Here is a 14,104-nt window from a genome sequence, read left to right as displayed (position 1 = left end):
TTGTGTGCGGATGATTCTACAATATTTATTTTAGGGTACAAAAAAGATTCACCTGACGTTGCACGAATGTTCCTAGAACACATTGCGTCTGTTCTTTAAAGGTTCCCAGAATGTTTCATTAGGTTGTGGGAACAGTCTGGTGGGAACAGTGTTGGGACATCACAAAAGATATGTTCCCAAAACACCAAAACTGTCCAGTTGTGTGAATGATTCTTTATTTTAGGATGCAAAAAACATTCACCTAAAATAATGTGGATAATTCGGAGTAATCCCAATATCATATACATTGAGTATACAAAACATTAAGAACACCTGCTCTTTCCATGACAGACTGATCAGGTGAATACAGGTGTTAGCTATGATCCCTTAGTGATGTCCCTTGCTAAATCCACTTCAACCAGTGTAGATGAAGGGGAGGAGACCGGTTAAAGAAGGATTTTTAAGTCTTGAGACAATTGAGACGTGGATTGTGTATGTGTACCATTCAGAGGGTGAATAGGCAAGAACAAATATTTAAGTACCTTAGAATGGGGCATAGTAATGGGTGCTAGAAGCACCGGTTTGTGTCATGAACTGTAAAGCTGCTAGTTTGTTTTTTGCTTAACAGTTTCCTGTGTGTATCAAGTATGGTCCCACCACTCAAAGGACATCCAGCCAACTTTACACAACTATGGGAAATCATCGGAGTCAACATGGGCCAGCATCCCTGTGGAACGCTTTCAACACCTTGTAGAGTCAATGCCCTGACGAATTGAGACTGATAGAGGGCAATAAAAAGGGGGTGGGGGGGGGGGGGGTGTTCCTAATGTTTGAAATACTGAGTCTGTCTAAAAGACACTTTTGGAATCAGAATTTGTCAGGATATGGTACTTATCTACAAACTCAAAATATGCATTGGAAATGTTCTGTATTCTGTAGAATATATATATAAAAAATGTGTCATGTAAATATATTCCCGATATGGACCCTTTTCACCTGGCCCATTCACCTGATGTTACAAGAACGTTCCCCAGAAAACATTTTGTTGGAGCATCACATTGTGGGGAAAAAAAATCTCTTCTCAAAACACAAAAACTGTCCAGTTGTGTGGATGATTCTACAATGTTTATTTTAGGGTGCAAAAAACCGAAATGTATGTTCCCAAAACACCAAAGCTTCCAGTTGTGCAGATGCTTCTACAATGTTTATTTTATGATGCAAAAACGTTCACTTGTTGTTGCAAGAATGCTCCTAGAACACAGTCATAGCTAAATTCGGTGTAAACAGCGTGTGTTCATGAGATTTGATGCTTCATAATGATGGTTTCTAGGCAGCACCTGTTACTAGGCTGTTTCCCTCCTCGTGGCAGTTCTAAAATTTGCGAAGCATGTCACTTCGCAAAGCCCACCACTACGCATGCACCTTTTCTGAACCACGACTGGATGGGTCAATCAATAATTATGGGAATGAATATCACTGAATGATAAAAATATTGGAATAAAGTAGGCTAATGCAATTGAAGGCATATATCAAATTGTTGCTTACTGAAACTCCCAAAGTCATCCAACCATTTTAAATATTTTAAAAGCAATAGCTTTAAAGTATTATCAACTATAATGTTGGCACCGTTCTGATTGCGACAGCGTTAACGCGCTGTTTTGAGACAAGTGTTGGGACTCATCTTGATAAATCAACCAATGTCCGAATCTCAGTTTGAATATTTGGTTACAATTAGGCTGGCAAAATGTTAGCCTAATTGAGGTGAGTGTTCATGATTTTAATTTTTCTGTTTAGTTTGCTCTTCTAACAGTGTTATCAGAAAACTTTGCTGTAATGTTAGCTAGCTATGTAGCCTACGCTAGCCTAGTATAGCAGGTTGATTATTTTGCTTTTTTTAGCCTATAGGGGCTACATCCCGACTAAAAGCCCTTGACTTGTCTGATAATCAATCAATGTGATTGTGTTTCACTGAATCTCCATCTGTATATTTGGTTATCTGATGCAAATAAGTGGAGGTGGCAACTCATCTATTAGTTTGCTAATATCTGATCAGACACATTTAGCATTCTATAGCATATACATTTCAATCACAGAAACAAACAAGCGTCATAGATAAAAACAAAAAAAAAATCTATCATATGTACCACTGCATCAAATCCTAATGACAATCACATTCCTCAGTAATATGTGAGTCAACCAACTGAACTCCTCCAAGGGAACAAGACCATGGCGTTTCAAGCTGGCCTGGAGAGAATTCCAAGACCACGGAGCTGAGTAGCTAAAGCGCCTTTTTGCCGTGATCCTTTCTGATTATAGGAACCGTTAAAAGTAAGTAGGAGTGAGACCATAACTGATATATATGTTCTGACCTTATCAAAGAATAACGGAGATAAAGTGGCAGTTTTCCCAAAATGGCCTTAGGCTTCAAGATTGGTATACTATGATCTATGTACTGTAGAGTCAATGAAGACCAGCCAACAGCACTATCGAGATCACAGTGGTGTGTCAAAAGCTTTTGGTTGGTAATAAACCTAAGAGCTGCGTGAAACACAGAATCAAGTGCCTTCATGGTAGTGCTTGAGGTCTGCATATAAATTACATCACTGTAGTCCAAGACAGAGAGGAATGTACACCGTAGCAGCTCTTTCTGGCTGAGCCTTATACCAGTAATAAAACCTATTCTCAACCTGATCTTCTTTACCAGGTTCTCAAGATGAGTAGTGAAGCTCTGCTTCTCATCCACCCAAACGCCCAGATATTTGTACTTCTTGACTCGCTATATGGAATTCCCTTCCAAGGTAGTAATGACATGGTTTTCAGAGTGTTTAGTATTGGAAATTAGCATGTGTTTTGTTTAAGAGGAATTCAGAACAAATTTGCACAGATTATTTCTGATGTTAGATTTTTCAAAAGCCAAAATCAAACTGCTGCAACTTGAATAGAGACAGTGTCATTCGCATTAAACGTCAGCTGTCTCAACATGTCTCCCAATGTTGTTGATCTAGATTATAAACAACAGGGGACCTAAAATGGATCCTTGAGGCACACTTGAGTGCAGCTCTATGATGTCGGATTTACAACCATCTGCCTTAACACAATGGGTTCTATTTGACAGGTATTTCACAAACCACTCTAGAGCATGACCAGTAATCCCAATACACTTCAGTCTCTGCACCAATACAGTATGGTCCACAGTGTCCCATTCCTTTGACAAATCTATGAACAAATCTGATACACAATGCAACTTCTTATCCAGAGCACAGTAAATATCATCCAAAACCGTTCAATATTACTGTAACAGTACTGTTGTGGCTTGTCCTGAAACCTGATTGCATACCACCCAAAATATTGTTTTCCTGGAAGTAGGCCTTAAGCTGCTTATTGACTAGGAACTCCAATACTTTTGCCAAAACAGACTATTTAGATATGGGCTTATAGTTATTCAGTAGACTGTGGTCACCTCATTTCAAAAGAAGAAGGTAAAATGCTGATTCCCACAACTTGGGGATTTCATTACATTTTATAGTGAGGTTAAATGTGCATGTTAAAGGGGGAGCAATTATGTCTGCACATAATAATAGGCGGGGGTCTAGACCATCGGGGCCAGGGGATTTGTTTGACATCAATTGCTTTCGCCGCTCTACGCACCTCTGAGACAGAGAAGGAGAACCTGGAGAAGGAGTGGACGGGGGAATCAGGTCATTTCGCAGGGGACTCATTTAGACCTTTAACCCTATAAAATAATCCACCTGCATCAAGAAAATGCTGATTAAAACAGGTTCTCAGTTACCACCTACCAGCAGTTGCTTAGAAAGCTGTGCATCTACAGTGCCTTGCGAAAGTATTCGGCCCCCTTGAACTTTGCAACCTTTTGCCACATTTCAGGCTTCAAACATAAAGATATAAAACTGTATTTTTTTGTGAAGAATCAACAACAAGTGGGACACAATCATGAAGTGGAACAACATTTATTGGATATTTCAAACTATTTTAACAAATCAAAAACTGAAAAATTGGGCGTGCAAAATTATTCAGCCCCTTTACTTTCAGTGCAGCAAACTCTCTCCAGAAGTTCAGTGAGGATCTCTGAATGATCCAATGTTGACCTAAATGACTAATGATGATAAATACAATCCACCTGTGTGTAATCAAGTCTCCGTATAAATGCACCTGCACTGTGATAGTCTCAGAGGTCCGTTAAAAGCGCAGAGAGCATCATGAAGAACAAGGAACACACCAGGCAGGTCCGAGATACTGTTTTGAAGAAGTTTAAAGCCGGATTTGGATACAAAAAGATTTTCCAAGCTTTAAACACCCCAAGGAGCACTGTGCAAGCGATAATATTGAAATGGAAGGAGTATCAGACCACTGCAAATCTACCAAGACCTGGCCGTCCCTCTAAACCACATATGTCAGAGTCAAGGCCCGCGGGCCAAGAAGGTTTTTTACGGCCCCTGGGATGATCTTGATTTATTATTAGAACCGGCCCGCAGCAAGCCGGCAGCCCGCAGATCTTTTACACGCACCAATACTACATTTCCCACAATGCAAAGGTGACGCACCGAGCAGTAGGCTGCTTCATTTCAATATTTATTGGCACAGCAGTCGTCAGCATCACAGTAAAATTAACTTTCAGATACCCATCAAAAATGGCAAAACGGAAGGTGGATACTGAGAACCGGGGGTTTCAAACAAGGTGGGAGTCGGAGTATATGTTCACGAAGGTAGCTGGAAAACCTGTGTGTCTTCTGTGTGGAGAAAGTGTGGCGGTACTGAAAGAGTATAATCTGAGACGACATTATGAAACGAAACACGCGGACACACACGCGGACGCAACTGTCAAGGCCAGTTTTATTTTGGCAGAAGAGATCGCTAAATCAGCCCGGCCATTTACGGAGGGGGATTTCATCAAAAACTGCATGATTAAAGTTTGTGACGAAGTTTGCCCAGAAAAAAGGCAACTCTTTTTAAATGTGAGTCTGAGCAGAAACACCATTGCCGAGAGAGTAGACCAGTTGTCCATCAATCTAAAAGAGCAGCTTGTGAAAAAGGGAAAAGATTTTATTGCATATTCCTTGGCTGTGGATGAGAGCACCGACATTTCTGACATTGCCCAGTTGTCAATTTTCATCCGCGGAGTGGACTCCAACCTAAGCGTGACAGAGGAGTTTTTGGCTTTACGTCCTATGCATGGCACAACTACGGGGCATGATTTGTATGAAGAGGTGTCAAGATGTGTAAATGAGATGGAGCTGCCTTGGGAAAAACTCGTGGGTTTGACAACCGACGGAGCACCTGCGATGTGTGGACACAGGAGCGGACTGGTGGCGAAGATACGGGAAAAGATGCAAGAGGAAAACGCGACAGGTGAGCTGACAGCTTATCATTGTATCATACACCAGGAAGCGTTGTGCGGTAAAGCCTTGAAAATGGAGCATGTAATGAGCATCATCACGCGCACAGTTAACTTTATCAGAGCCAAAGGTTTGAATCACCGCCAGTTCAAGGCATTTCTGACGGAGTTAGAAACGGAGCATGGTGATTTGCCTTATCACACAGAGGTGCGATGGCTAAGCCAGGGAAAGGTGCTTCAAAGATGTTTCGAGCTTCGTGAGGAGATTTGTCTGTTCTTGGACAGCAAAGGGAAAGACACAACACAACTCCGAGACGAAATGTTTCTGTGTGAAATGGCTTTTCTGTGTGACATTACGAGTCATCTGAATGCAATAAACTTGCAGCTGCAGGGTCGGGATCGTGTCATCTCTGATATGTACAGTACAGTGAAGGCATTTAAAACCAAACTGACTCTGTGGGAGACGCAGATGCGGAAAGAAAATTTGAGCCACTTTCCCAGCTGCCAGACCATGAAAGAGAAGCTCTCTACCAGTGCGTTCCCGAGCACACAGTTGGCTGATAAAATAGGTATGCTTGCCGCTGACTTTCGACGCCGATTTGCTGACTTTGAAGCACAAAAAAGCAGGTTGGAACTGCTCGGTAACCCATTTGCTGTTGACGTGGAAAGCTCACCACCAAACCTCCAAATGGAGTTGATTGACCTCCAATGCAATGATGCACTGAGGGCAAAATATGCGGCAGTGGGTGCTGCGGAGTTCGCCCGTTTCCTCCCCGGCACAATGCCCCAGCTGCGCATCCAGGCTGCTCAAACGTTGTCTATGTTTGGCAGCACATACCTGTGTGAACAACTGTTTTCTTTGATGAACCTGAACAAAACATCACACAGAAGTCGACTTACTGCTGAACACCTCCACTCAATTCTGAGGATTTCTTCAGCTCAGAGCCTTACCCCGAACATTGATGAACTTGTGGAAAAGATGGGACACCACCAAGTATCACCCTCAACCTCAAACAAGTGAACATTACTGTGCAATCACATATTTAGAGTTTTTACTCAGTTCAAGTTTAAAAGTTAAAATTTAATATTTGTTTTCACTGCATGTTACTTCTCCTTAAACAAAGTGTTGTTTTTGATTAATAGATTTTTGCACTTTATTTTTTTGTATTTCAATCCAATTATATTTTAAAAATATTTCAGTTGAGTGGATGATAGAAAATTGCTATTATTGTTTTTTCTTTGAAGTAAATTTAGCCCACTTTTGCTAAAATAGAAAATATAGTCTACTGATGGTGCCTTGAATACCGGTTTCTTTCATTTAATGTTCATGTTATGGGGATATTTATATAAAGGAAATTTGTCTTTTGTGTCTGTTGAAAATTAAAGATTACTGACAGAGCCATAAGAAAATATTGCTTTATTTATCTGATCATATTGTAATATATTTGTTAGGTTTTCAGTAGGTTCAATTAGGTTCACTAGACTATATGCGTCATTTAAAATTTTTTCAATGAACATTCGAACAGTCCGGCCCTCGTCTTGTAGCTGATTTTTTTATTTGGCCCTCCGTCCATTTGACTTTGACACCCCTGCTCTAAACTTTCAGCTCATACAAGGAGAAGACTGATCAGAGATGCAGCCAAGAGGCCCATGATCACTCTGGATGAACTGCAGAGATCTACAGCTGAGGTGGGAGACTCTGTCCATAGGACAACAATCAGTCGTATATTGCACAAATCTGGCCTTTATGGAAGAGTGGCAAGAAGAAAGCCATTTCTTAAAGATACCCATAAAAAGTGTTGTTTAAAGTTTGCCACAAGCCATCTGGGAGACACACCAAACATGTGGAAGAAGGTGCTCTGGTCAGATGAAACCAAAATTGAACTTTTTGGCAAAAATGCAAAACGTTATGTTTGGCGTAAAAGCAACACAGCTGAACACACCATCCCCACTGTCAAACATGGTGGTGGCAGCATCATGGTTTGGGCCTGCTTTTCTTCAGCAGGGACAGGGAAGATGGTAAAAATTGATGGGAAGATGGATGGAGCCAAATACAGGACCATTCTGGAAGAAAACCTGATGGCGCCGACAGAGATGGCCGCCTCGCTTCGCGTTCTACAAGCATTTCGCTACACTCGCATTAACATCTGCTAACCATGTGTATGTGACAAATAAAATTTGATTTGATTTTGAAAAGACCTGAGACTGGGATGGAGATTTGTCTTCCAACAAGACAATGATCCAAAACATAAAGCAAAATCTACAATGGAATGGTTCAAAAATAAACATATCCAGGTGTTAGAATGGCCAAGTCAAAGTCCAGACCTGAATCCAATCGAGAATCTGTGGAAAGAACTGAAAACTGCTGTTTACAAATGCTCTCCATCCAACCTCACTGAGCTCGAGCTGTTTTGCAAGGAGGAATGGGAAAAAATGTCAGTCTCTCGATGTGCAAAACTGATAGAGACATACCCCAAGCGACTTACAGCTGTAATCGCAGCAAAAGGTGGCGCTACAAAGTATTAATTTAAGGGGGCTGAATAATTTTGCACGCCCAATTTTTCAGTTTTTGATTTGTTAAAAAAGTTTGAAATATCCAATAAATGTCGTTCCACTTCATGATTGTGTCCCACTTGTTGTTGATTCTTCACAAAAAAATACAGTTTTATATCTTTATGTTTGAAGCCTGAAATGTGGCAAAAGGTCGCAAAGTTCAAGGGGGCCGAATACTTTCGCAAGGCACTGTATTTTGAAGGATTATTCAGATTATCAGCAGTAGATTTGAGGGAGTGGTCTGCTTTCAACTCTCGGGTCGTAGTCACACCCTGATTCCAAAGGCGTTTAAAAGCCATCCAATCTTCAACCTAATCAGACCTCCTTGCTTTAGCCCACACACCATTCCGTTTCTTTATGATTTCAGCTAGTTCATCTGAGAACCAGAGTTGTCTGCCCTTAATTCGGTATTGTTTGAAAGGGGCATGCTTGTTGCATACATCCTGGAATGCTTTGTGGAAGTAAGAAAGGGCTAATTCAACATCAGGGATGAATTCAACTCTATTGAATTGAAAACAAAATGTAAAAGACTCTGAATATCAAACTGCTTCCAGTTCTTTTCATGATGATACGTGGAGGTAATTGTAGCAAAATAATGGCAAGTCTATAGGAAAAACACTTAAAGTTTAAGAGGCATCAGGCCCTAAAAGCATTATCCTCATTGTAAGATTCAAGGGTAGACAATAGCAACATTTTAGTTCATGGCTGATCAATCAATGTGAGAAATAACCATAAAAAGTTTGACTAAAATAATATGCTGATGATGTTGCACTTCTCACAAATAGGTACATAAGCTACAATGAAATACCAATAAAGGCCAAGTACTGTCACGCCCTGGCCATAGAGAGGCTTTTTTATTCTCTATTTTGGTTAGGCCAGGGTGTAACTAGGGTGGGCATTCTATGTTCCTTTTTCTATGTTTTTGGATTTCTTTGTTGTTTGGCCGGTGTGGTTCTCAATCAGAGGCAGCTGTCTCGTTGTCTCTGATTGAGAACCATACTTTTGAGAACCATACTTTGGTAGCTTTTTCCCACTGGGTTTTTGTGGGTAGTTAATTTCTGTTTAGTGTGTATTGCACCTGACGGAGCTGTTTCGGTTGTCTCTTTGCTGTTTTGCATTTTAGTGTTCAGTTTGGAATAAACATGACGAACACGTACCACGCTGCACTTTGGTCCTCACCTTCTTCAACCAACGGCCGGTACAAGTACACTGTAAAACCGAATAAGTTAGCAGAACTCAATACATTTGTGGCAACTAATTGCTTCGTTTTTGTTGTTATTATGAAACTTAAAATTGTTGATTGGGGCGGCAGGTAGCCTAGTGGTTAGAGTGTTGGACTAGTAACCAAAATGTTGCAAGATCGAATCCCTGAGCTGACAAGGTAAAAATCTGTCATTCTGCCCCTGAACAAGTCAGTTAACCCACTGTTCCTAGACTGTCATTGAAAATAAGAATTTGTTCTTAACTGACTTTCTTAGTTTAAAAATTGTTAATTAATATACATTTTTGATTACAGATAGCTTAATTAAAGTAATTAGAATGAACTTTATTACTATGATCTACAGTAACTTAAAATATATATATCAATTAAACTCATTATGTTTAAGTAAATGTAACACACCACTTTCAAGTAATTTTTCTACAAACTTCATGTATGAACTTAATATTTTTGTGAAATGCTTACTTCCTAGCCATTAACCTGTAATCAATTATTGTAAGTTGCAACAACTAATATGCAAATTAAAAACTAGAACTTCAATCAAAAGGTAGTTGTGCATCTAATCAAAAACTTTGTGGCAACTGATTGCGTAGGTTTTCTTTAGTAGCACTGACTCAAACAGAATAACTGCAATGTTAAAAAAAACACGTACAAATGAATGCTTTTAAACCAGGAATAATATGGATTTATTGCTGCAGTAACAATAACAATCAGAGTACATTTAAAGAGAATACAGGAAAAGGTTTACATGTTAGAGAACATAGTGCAAGGTTCCACAATTAAATTGACCCCAATTACAGATTGGGGTCAATGTGGCAATGTCTCAGTGGAGGTCAGGTTTGGGTCAGTCATTTTCAATTCAGTCAATTTGGTAAGTAAACTGAAATTCTAATATTTTCCTCATTGCCTCCTTTGAGGAAAACATTTGAATTTCAGTTCACTGCCTGGATTGACTGAATTTAAAATGGAATTGACCCAACCCTGACCTCCACTGAGACATTGCTCCATATGTAAGCCCGAAAAAAATAATTGGCAGTGCTAGGCCTATTCAAGTGCTGTGTGTTACAAGCAGTGGACAACGTGCTTGAAAAAAAACTAACAGCGGTAGACGTATTCAAGTGCCATGTTAATAACGGTAGACAACATGCTAATTATCTCAACGCATTTGAGCAAGGAAATAATAAGTTGAGGAAAACGGCAGATCTAAGAAGCATCATGACCTACAATTATTAGCCTACACACTGCAAAGGTTAACTGTTAAAGAGAACACTTTACAGTAGCACTTCCACCATGGTTGGGGTCAATTCCTTTTCAATTCAGGAAGTAAGCTAACATTTCAATATCAATTCCAATTTTTCTCATTGCCTCCTATAAAATGAAATTAGAACTGTAATTTCAGTTTACTTCCTGAATTGAAATGGAATTGACCCCAACCCTGGTAGAGGTGCTACTGTAATGATGATTAGGGGGTAAGAGAAAGTGTCTTTTGTGGTTCTTTTCGTAAAAAAAAAATGCCACAATGTCAACAATAGTTGGGATTTAAAGCAGGATTTTCTGAATGAACTTGAACGTGTTGCACAGTTCTTTCGGATAACTGAGATGTAGAGCATAAATCAGACCAAACATTACCCAGGAAAGCATCCGGCAGTCTGGGGAGGTCAATCACCACAACTTCACTCTCCAGGACGACAGATCTTGACCGGATTGTAGTGGACTGGATTTTCTGTGTTGTCAACAACGATTGTCAGCAGGGCTACCGGTGAGTCACCAACCTCTGGTTCGTCTGAATCCAGATGAGAATACTAGACAGATATGTTATATAGCAATAAATCTACACTGACTTATGGTTGGCTAGATTGACCATACTCACCCATCTAATCATCTGAGATCACCTCAGGAGCTGGAGTGGGTTGATTGCGAATGGGCACAATAATACAAAATTACTGGAATGACAGAAAACCTACCTAGCATGTTTTGCTTACTAGCGCAGCAACACAGGAAGAGCACAGAGAACAGTTGTACACCTTGTGTGGGCATCATGTGTTCCTAAAGGGATACCTGAATGTACATTTTATGACATCGGTTTACTAATCTAACCTGGTACCAGAGAAAGATTTTAAATATTTCACTGAGGTCGGTTTAATTAGGAACAAGGTACAATGGAACCAGTGGAATAGTCCCAAAAGGGCAAACTATCAGGTGCCTTTTTAAATTCTTATCAAGCCTAGTCCTGGACTAAAAAGCAAGCTCAATGGAGAATCTCCATAGACATAATTTTAGTCCAGGACTAGGCTTAATCTGTGTCTGGGACATCTCCCCTCAAGGTTTAATAAATAGTTGATAATTGCATTAGACCAAGATCTGAATTCAGTATAATGTGGAGTCCTCCGTCTTACCTGTAGATCATGACACCTCAGAATGTCAACCAAAGTGTCAGCAGTCCTTCCAGTCTTCGATGCCATCTGTCTGTACAAGGTCATTAACCGAGGGGTGTGACGGTCAATCTCAGCATAGAAGATGTTTGGCAGGTTCTGTTTTGTAATTCGCTAGAACTCTGCATACACCTACACTTGGAATAGACATAATTTAGAATTTATCACAGGTTTGGAATACTGTATCACAATTTAATTCAGTAGAACTAATATATTAATACAGCATTGCAATTTTACCTGCGGCTCCATGCTCAGAGCAGTCCAGTGATCAAGGAACTCCTTTACAATTTGAGTGTCGGTGACTCTACCCTGGCACCGCAGGGCGAATGTGTTCTGCATCTTCCTATCGATCTTCTGAACCTCTTGGACCATTACCTGTCTCAGCGATTTACGACTCCCTGAGTCCTTTCCAAGGTGGAGGTTTGGCAGGAAGTTCACTTCAGCCCACTTACCTAGGTCTCTTCATGTTTGAGTGCGGTGGTTCATTCTCTGGATTGCTTCTCCTTCTTTTTCCTGTGTTTACGGAGACCTGACATCCTCCTCTCCTCATCTTGGTTCTGTATTTATCCATATTGAATTTGATGCTGTTCTTCCATCGATTCCAACAAGTTTCAGATTATGCCTCTTTTAGATAGGGGTGTTTCGAAACAAGAGCTTCAGCTGACTTTAGCTAGCTAACATTAGCTCTAGCCAGCTAACTTACCTGGTGCCTAGCTAAATAGCTAACGTTAGCCCTGCCTGGCACTTGCCAGTTAACCAGATTACTAGCTTGACAGATATCCATTCGATGTTCGACAAATCATACAATCACGACAGAGTTGAAAATCATGAATTCATTTTTTACCATTAATAAAGTATCCACTGTCGTAGGAACCATCCACGATGTTGGAAAGATTTTGAAATGCTTGCCTTTGAACGTCGACGTACACTACCGGTCAAAAGTTTTAGAACACCTACTCATTCAAGAGTTTCTTTATTTTTACTATTTTCTACATTGTAGAATACTAACGAAGACATCAAAACTATGAAATAACACATATGGGATCATGTAATAACCAAAAAAGTGTTAAACAAATCAGAATCTATTTTATTTGTGTCACGGTTGGCTGAAGGACTGGACCAAGGTGCAGCATGGTAAGCATACATTTTAACTTTATTTAAAAATGACGCCGACAAATGAAGAACAAACCAAACCGTGAAGCTTTGGGCTATGTGCCCTGAACAAAGACAAAGTTAACTTCCCACAAAACAGGTGGGGGAAAAGGGTACCTAAGTATGGTTCTCAATCAGAGACAATGATAGACAGCTGTCCCTGATTGAGAACCATACCAGGCCAAGGCATAGAAATACAAAACATAGAAAAAAGGACATAGAATGCCCACCCTAGTTACACACTGGCCTAACCAAAATAGAGAATAAAAAGCCTCTCTATGGCCGGGGCGTGACAATTTGAGTATAATATATATTTGAGATTTTTCAAATAGCCACACTTTGCCTTGACAGCTTTGCACACTTTTGGCATTCTCTCAACCAGCTTCACCTGGATTGCTTTTCCAACCGTGTTGAAGGAGTTCCCACATGCTGAGCACTTGTTGGCTGCTTTTCCTTCATTCTGTGATCCGACTCATCACAAACCATCTCAATTGGGTTGAGGTTGGGGGTTTGTGGAGGCCAGGTCGTCTGATGCAGCACTCCATCACTCTCCTTCATGGTAAAATATCCCTTACACAGCCTGGAGGTGTGTTGGGTCATTATCCTGATGAAAAAACAAATGACAGTCCCACTAAGCCCAAACCAGATGGGATGGCATATCACTGCAGTGCGCCTTGAATTCTTTTTTATTTTTTATTATTATTTTTTATTTATTTTTGTTGAATTTTACCCATTTTTCTCCCCAATTTCATGGTATCCAATTGTTGTAGTAGCTACTATCTTGTTTCATCGCTACAACTCCCGTACGGGCTCGGGAGAGACGAAGGTTGAAAGTCATGCGTCCTCCGATACACAACCCAACCAAGCCGCACTGCTTCTTAACACAGCGCGCATCCAACCTGGAAGCCAGCCGCACCAATGCGTCGGAGGAAACACCGTGCACCTGGCCACCTTGGTTAGCGCACACTGCGCCCAGCCCGCCACAGGAGTCACTGGTGCGCGATGAGACAAGGACACCCCTTCCGACCAAACCCTCCCTAACCCGGGCGACGCTAGGCCAATTGTGCGTCGCCCCACGGACCTCCCGGTCGCGGCCGGTTACGACACAGCCTGGGCGTGAACCCAGGGACTCTGATGGTCGCCTTGAATTCTAAATAAATCACAGACAGTGTCACCAACAAAGCACCCCCACACCATAACACCTCCTCCTCCATGCTTCACGGTGGGAAATACACATGCAGAGATCATCCGTTTACCCACACAGCGTCTCACAACGACACCAGACCACAGGACAAATTTCCACCGGTCTAATGTCCATTGCCCGTGTTTCTTCTTCTTATTGGTATCCTTTAGTAGTGGTTTCTTTGCAGAAATTTGACCATGAAGGCCTGATTCACACAGTCCCCTCTGAAAAGT

General features: G+C 40.9%; 1 protein-coding gene across 1 annotated transcript in view; it reads left to right on the top strand.

Annotated features, from left to right (window-relative positions):
• Nucleotides 1-14,104, top strand: part of LOC139415634 (fucosyltransferase 8b (alpha (1,6) fucosyltransferase)) — a 147,768-nt gene that overhangs the window by 101,271 nt on the left and 32,393 nt on the right. The window lies entirely within an intron of this gene.

Source organism: Oncorhynchus clarkii, chromosome 8, assembly GCF_045791955.1.
Source record: "Oncorhynchus clarkii lewisi isolate Uvic-CL-2024 chromosome 8, UVic_Ocla_1.0, whole genome shotgun sequence".
NCBI lineage: Eukaryota > Metazoa > Chordata > Actinopteri > Salmoniformes > Salmonidae > Oncorhynchus > Oncorhynchus clarkii.
The sequence above is the reverse complement of the archived record's forward strand: the minus strand, read 5'-3'. Positions and strand labels throughout refer to the sequence as shown.